The following is a 7,421-nucleotide window of genomic DNA, read 5'->3' as shown; positions in this document are numbered from 1 at the left end:
GAAACATACAATAATAAATATTCTGTATCAATGATGTAAGATTAATTCCTGCAGTCAAAAAGCAATAATCATGTCAATGGTTGATTTAGAGGTGTTCCCAAGCATGTCTCATTCAGTTGGTCTATGTCCAGTGTTACACAACATAATTCATGAGCTGCATTCATTTTCTGAATACAAAGGGGAACTCACATGCTGGGGCTCAACAGTTTCCTTCATACTTACAGGTTCTGGAGATCAGTGGCCAGACACCAGTTTACAATAGCAGTATGACACAATTCTCAAAAATATTCGAAAAAATTGACTTTGAAGATTTACACATGCTGTTAAGTACAAAACATTTCATGTAATGTAACAGAACTGGTAGTAAATGAGTGCACAGTAACGAAATCTAGTAATTGCAAAGTTACTGGTTTCAATCCCGCTTAAAGGAATTCTCTTTTTTTATTTTTATTTATTTATTTATTCAATATTTATTAGCAAATGGTAATTTTAATTAATAAATACAGGATTAAAAAATAACATTTCACCATTTTTTATTACTAATGACATGAAATGCAAGTATTCACAACAAAGTAAAACTCTGCACAAAAATGCAAAACATCACATTTATTTCTAATCACTGAACAATATTATTGACATACAGTTTCAATCTAAAAGTTGCATACAGACTTAAGGAGCTGACTGACAAGTCAAAATACAACAACTTTAGAACAGGAGCTTATGGTCTTGGAAGTAATCCTCAGCCAGTGAAAGCTTACGAATGTCAAGAACACCAAGGATAATCAATGCACATACACCGCAACTTCAGCACAGATATTGTACCGTTCATGCATACATACAACTTCTTGTCATCCAAACAAATTCCATCTGTTGTCATGCTGTTAAGGTCTCATGTATAAGTTGATGTGTACATATATTTGATTACCATTTGTCATTGGAAATAATTTATTTCTGAAAGTAAATGTAACTGTATATCTAAAAACAAAGATGCTGTAACTTACCAAACAAAACATTGGTATGCTGATAGAGACAATAACAAACACAAACACACACACAAATTTCAAAACACAAACACACACACAAATTTCAAGCTTTCGCAACCCACGGTTGCTTCATCAGGAAAGAGGGAAGGAAAGGGAAAGACGAAAGGATGTGGGTTTTAAGGGAGAGGGTAAGGAGTCATTTCAATCCCGGGAGCGGAAAGTTACAGCATCTTTGTTTTTAGATATATTTTTACCACGTGGAATGTTTCCCTCTGTTATATTCATATCAGTAAATGTAACTGGATAGGTGAAAAATCTATTCACCAAGAGGTAGCAGGAGACCACACACATAAAAATGCACTGAAATTTGCATGCTTTCGGAGCCAGTGCCTCCTCCTTCTGGCAGAAGGGTTGAAGGGGAATGAAGAGGGGTGCAGCAAAAGGACTACTGAAATTTAGGAAATGGTGAGAGTTCAGAACAGTTGCCCAGAACCCCAGGTCACGAGAGACCTCCTAGATGGGATGAGAAGGAATCTGTGCTCTTTGAGACAAGTGGGTTGTTATTGCAGTACTTCTATGGACTGGTAATGTGCACTGCAGCATTCCCAAAGACAAATGCAATGTTTGGGGCATGTACAGTACTTTGCAAAATGTAATAGTACACTTACAGTGTCTGACGATGTTTGTGGTTGCCTTATATGCTTGGTAGTGTGTGTCAGAATTCTGTGTGATGTCGTTACGGGTGTATTGAACATGGTGGTCACAGCTGAGTAAACAGAACATCATCTTTTCTAAACTTAAGGTAAATGCGCACTGTTTGTCCTTGTTGTTCCAACATTCCAAAGCATTCACAGAACTACTTCCAATATCATAAATTCCTACTCCAATATTGTTGTATGTTAAATCCTTCAATTTGTGCATGACCTTCTGAATACTGCTGTACATACATTTCTTTATCAAATTTTTATTACTTTCTTATGGCTGGTAACGAAAAATAAATGTATATTATTCACAAAAATCATAATTCAGTATTTGCTTGTGTGGTAATTAATATATCCATTTGATAAAAAAAAATTGAAATAATTTTTTTTTAAAAGGTTGCTAAAATCAGATTCGTACCACCAACTTTGCTATTACAAGACTTTTACACTATACTCTCAGCTACCGATGACTCTTTTATGGTTTTTGAAATGTTTTGTACTCATCAGTTCTTGGAAATCATCAAATCTTGAGCAACTTGTACTGTCTCCTTGTAAGATCAACATTGATCTCCAGAGAGTGCCATTTATACAGTAGCCTCTAAATATTCTAGCACTGATAAAAGATAATAAACCCAAAGAACTGGCAAATATGCTCAATTCACTACAAAGTAAAATATCATCATTACAACAAACCAGATTTACACATGAAGAAACACCAGATTCAGATAATTATAGTATGTGCAAAGAGAAACCAGGAAAAACCTCACTAGGTACTACATTCATAATTAACAAATCATTAACAGATTCAGTGCTAAATTTTTCACTACCTTCAGTAAGAATCTCTCTTCTCACAGTACAGTATGGGAATAAGAGGTACACATTAATTAATGCATATGCATCAACCAATAATGACAAGAAAAAAATAACCCAGAGAAACTACAGGAGTTCTGGGAACAATGGTACAAAGTTAGATAAAGTGCCATGTAAAAATGTAAACATTTTATTAGGAGATTTTAATGCTCAGACTGGTTAAGAAAATGTATTTGGAAAAATTATTTGCAATGATTCTGTTTGCACATAAATGAATATAAATAGAAAAGACTCATACATCTGTGTGAAAATTTTCACATGAAAATAGCGCTAACAAAATTCATAAAGTTATCTAAAAACATGATCAACCAATAACATGATCAGAGAATTTCAGGTAGATCATGTTGCAACAACTGAGTGGAATTCCAAAGGGATAATGAAAGTGAAAAATAAAAAAAAAAGATTCAATAAAGAAACTGATCATTTTTTGCAACAAAAGTAAGCAAACACTCCTATAATTAGGGTATCTACAGCTAAAATAATTATGCATAATGAAAGGAACACTCAAACAAATTAAAATATATTGAGATGTTGAAATGCTGCTTAAAACTGACTGAGAGTCAAATTTGCCGCATTAGCTGTTTTATTGCAGTTGCTCAGAGACTGGCACCATGCACTTACATCCTCAGGTGTTCTTAAGGTCTAATTGTACCATATTATTTAAAATGCATTAAACAATTTAGTTGACATGGGACATTAAAGTGTTCCTTTCAATATATACAGGGTGATTCATGGAGATATGTTATTCTACAAGCAAAACTAAAGACAAAAGTTCATATAGACATAGGTCCGCAAATGTTTAGTTATGGCTGATAAGAGATTTTGCCTGAAATTCAGCAACTTCACTGATATAAAACACTCACAAAACTGTACAAGGATAAAGTATAGAACGATTTCCATTTATTTTATTGTTATTAATCTGGTGAATCTGATAAAACATGTCCCAGGCATGTACCTGCAGTAGTTTTCCAGAATATCCACAGAAAAGAAGTAATTTTGTAAAATTTTTAATTTATTAACTGCTTGGCCCAAGTTGTTTTTTTTAATTCTAGACAACTGCACAAAGTTTTCAACAGAAGTTGTAGAGAATTTAATTTTGGAAAAATTCCTCTGCAGTAAATTTGAAAGGTATCCCTATTTCATAAATAATCTGCAAACTACAACAGTTACTATGTGGTTTCACTTAAATACACTGTTATGTTATGTTCTTTCACTGAAAAATACAGAAAACTCACTCACTTCAAGGTTTGGAAATGACCGAAACAACTCACTATCGGTTACCAACAATGACATAAAAGTTCCTACATTCTTAACGGAAAGTAAACAAATTTATTTGTATAATAATCTCTCTTCCTCTGGATGTTCTGTAAAACTGCTGCAGATACATGTCTGGGACATGTTTTATTAGATTCACTAGTCCAGTAACAACAAACAAATGTAAATCAAGCTTTACTTTAACCTTGTACAGGTTTGCAATGGCTTCATATTAGCGAAGTCACTAAATTTCAGGCAAAATCTTTTATTAGCCATAACTAAACATTTGCACACCTATGTTTATATGAACTTTTTGCTTTAGTTTTACTTGTAGAATAACATATTAAAATATTTACATATCTCCATGAATCACCCGCATAACAAAAGTAAGACTTCTGGTCCACAATATGCAATAATCAAATTCTCAAAAGATTTTTAAATTTACAAATTAAAACTTAAAGAAGATAATATATAGTTAAACAGAAGCATGAGAAAATTAGATTCGGGGAATGGGGAAGAAGTAGAAGAGAAATTACATCATGAAGCAAAACAAAAAATCCCAGAGAAAAGAACACAAAACACCTGTGGTGGACAATGGAGTGTGACAAGGGAATAACAGAAAAACTAAAGGCCTGAAAAATATGGCATGCTAATAAAAATGAAGAAGAATTGAAGAATACAACAGCATTAAAAGAAAAGAAAATTATTAGGAACATTGAGACAATGTACAAGGAAGAGCAATTACATTTGACAGATCACAACTTCATGAAAAGCCGTAGCACAGGCTTTTATTAACCATTTTAGAAGAAATTAAAGAAATTTCAGCCATATTTTGGGCTATGAACAATAGAGACAGGTGCAAAACCAAGTATAAAACTGTTGAGGCTTTTATGGCCACATGTTGATTTATTGCCTGTTGGCTTTTATCTCAGAAAGTACAAAAGAAAAAGGCATCATGAGCTTCAGAAACAGATAAGCAATGTGGGAGCAAGTTCAGAAACCATTCTAATACACACAGCTTAATCCATACAAATAGTGCATGCTGATTTGCACCATGGTGCACCACATTACGATGTTAATTATGATTACAGTCTTCATCTGAGTATGTTTTTTGGAAAATGGGTACATTATTTGTGTATTCCAGTGCCCCAAAATTTAATAATGATACACCAAGAATGTGCTGCGCAGGTGGAAAGCAAAATTTCCAGAATTATGCTAATTATCTGAACCATTATCAACACTGGTGTCAGGTGACATGAGCCAATCGAAATATTTCTTGGCAAATATAATGCAAGTACAGTTCATGATTCCTAATAAGACTGTTCAGTGCAGTAAATATCATATGCAAGAATTAAATGATAGCAGTCAAAATACAAGAACAAATTTATAATCATGCAGAGTCACTACCACCACTGCCAAACACACTCACAATTTTTTTTTAAATTTATTTCATGGGAAAAATTGATAAACAAATCAATTGTCACTGTGTTACAAACTGTAGTCAATCAACATTATCATCAGATCATCATGATATTTCTGTGCCTACATTCAAACAAAAACTAAAATCTTTAAAGGATTTCAAAGACCCGTGGTCTAGGGGTAGCGTCTTTGATTCATAATCAAAAACATCTTCGGTCCCGGGTTCGATCCCCGCCACTGCCTAAATTTTGATAAATAATCAGCATTGGCGGCTGAAGACTTCCGGCATAAGAAGTCAGCCTCATTCTGCCAACGGCCTTGTCAAAGAGGGCGGAGGAGCGGATAGAGGTTCAGGGCACTCTCTTGTCCTAGGGGTGGGAAATTGCCCCTAAAGGCGGAAGAATCAGCAATGATCAACGACATGAGGATGCAGAAGGCAATGGAAACCACTGCATTAAAGACACATAACGTGTATCCACAGGACATGTGGCCTGTAATTGAAGCAGTGTCATGATGATCTCTCCATTGGCAAAAGATTCTGGAATAGTCCCCCATTCGGATCTCCGGGAGGGGACTGCCAAGGGGGAGGTTACCATGAGAAAAAGACTGAATAATCAACGAAAGGATAACGTTCTACGAGTCGGGGTGTGGAATGTCAGAAGCTTGAACGTGGTGGGGAAACTAGAAAATCTGAAAAAGGAAATGCAAAGGCTCAATCTAGATATAGTAGGGGTCAGTGAAGTGAAGTGGAAGGAAGACAAGGATTTCTGGCCAGATGAGTATCGGGTAATATCAACAGCAGCAGAAAATGGTGTAACAGGTGTAGGATTTGTTATGAATAGGAAGGTAGGGCAGAGGGTGTGTTACTGTGAACAGTTCAGTGACCGGGTTGTTCTAATCAGAATTGACGGCAGACCAACACCGACAACGATAGTTCAGGTATATGTGCCGACGTCGCAAGCTGAAGATGAACAGATAGAGAAAGTGTATGAGGATATTGAAAGGGTAATGCAGTATGTAAAGGGGGACGAAAATCTAATAGTCATGGGCGACTGGAATGCAGTTGTAGGGGAAGGAGTAGAAGAAAAGATTACAGGAGAATATGGGCTTGGGACGAGGAATGAAAGAGGAGAGACTAATTGAGTTCTGTAACAAGTTTCAGCTAGTAATAGCGAACACCCTGTTCAAGAATCACAAGAGGAGGAGGTATACTTGGAAAAGGCCGGGAGATACGGGAAGATTTCAATTAGATTACATCATGGTCAGACAGAGATTCCGAAATCAGATACTGGATTGTAAGGCGTACCCAGGAGCAGATATAGACTCTGATCACAATACAGTAGTGATGAAGAGTAGGCTGAAGTTCAAGACATTAGTCAGGAAGAATCAATACGCAAAGAAGTGGGATACGGAAGTACTAAGGAATGACAAAATATGTTTGAAGTTCTCTAACACTATAGATACAACAATAAGGAATAGCGCAGTAGGCAGTGCAGTTGAAGAGGAATGGACATCTCTAAAAAGGGCCATCACAGAAGTTGGGAAGGAAAACATAGGTACAAAGAAGGTAGCTGCGAAGAAAACATGGGTAACAGAAGAAATACTTCAACTGATTGATGAAAGGAGGAAGTACAAACATGTTCAGGGAAAATCAGGAATACAGAAATACAAGTCGCTGAGGAATGAAATAAATAGGAAGTGCAGGGAAGCTAAGACGAAATGGCTGCAGGAAAAATGTGAAGACATCAAAAAAGATATGATTGTTGGAAGGACAGACTCAGCATACAGGAAAGTCAAAACAACCTTTGGTGACATTAAAAGCAACGGTGGTAACATTAAGAGTGCAACGGGAGTTCCACTGTTAAATGCAGAGGAGAGAGCAGATAGGTGGAAAGAATACATTGAAAGCCTCTATGAGGGTGAAGATTTGTCTGATGTGATAGAAGAAGAAACAGGGGTCGATTTAGAAGAGATAGGGGATCCAGTATTAGAATCGAAATTTAAAAGACCTTTGGAGGACCTACGGTCAAATAAGGCAGAAGGGATAGATAACATTCCACCAGAATTTCTAAAATCATTGGGAGAAGTGGCAAGAAAACGACTATTCACGTTGGTGTGTAGAACATATGAGTCTGGCGACATACCATCTGACTTTCGGAAAAGCATCATCCACACAATTCCGAAGATGGCAAGA

This window comes from Schistocerca americana, chromosome 5 (assembly GCF_021461395.2).
Source record: "Schistocerca americana isolate TAMUIC-IGC-003095 chromosome 5, iqSchAmer2.1, whole genome shotgun sequence".
Taxonomy (NCBI): Eukaryota; Metazoa; Arthropoda; class Insecta; order Orthoptera; family Acrididae; genus Schistocerca; species Schistocerca americana.
The sequence above is the reverse complement of the archived record's forward strand: the minus strand, read 5'-3'. Positions refer to the sequence as shown.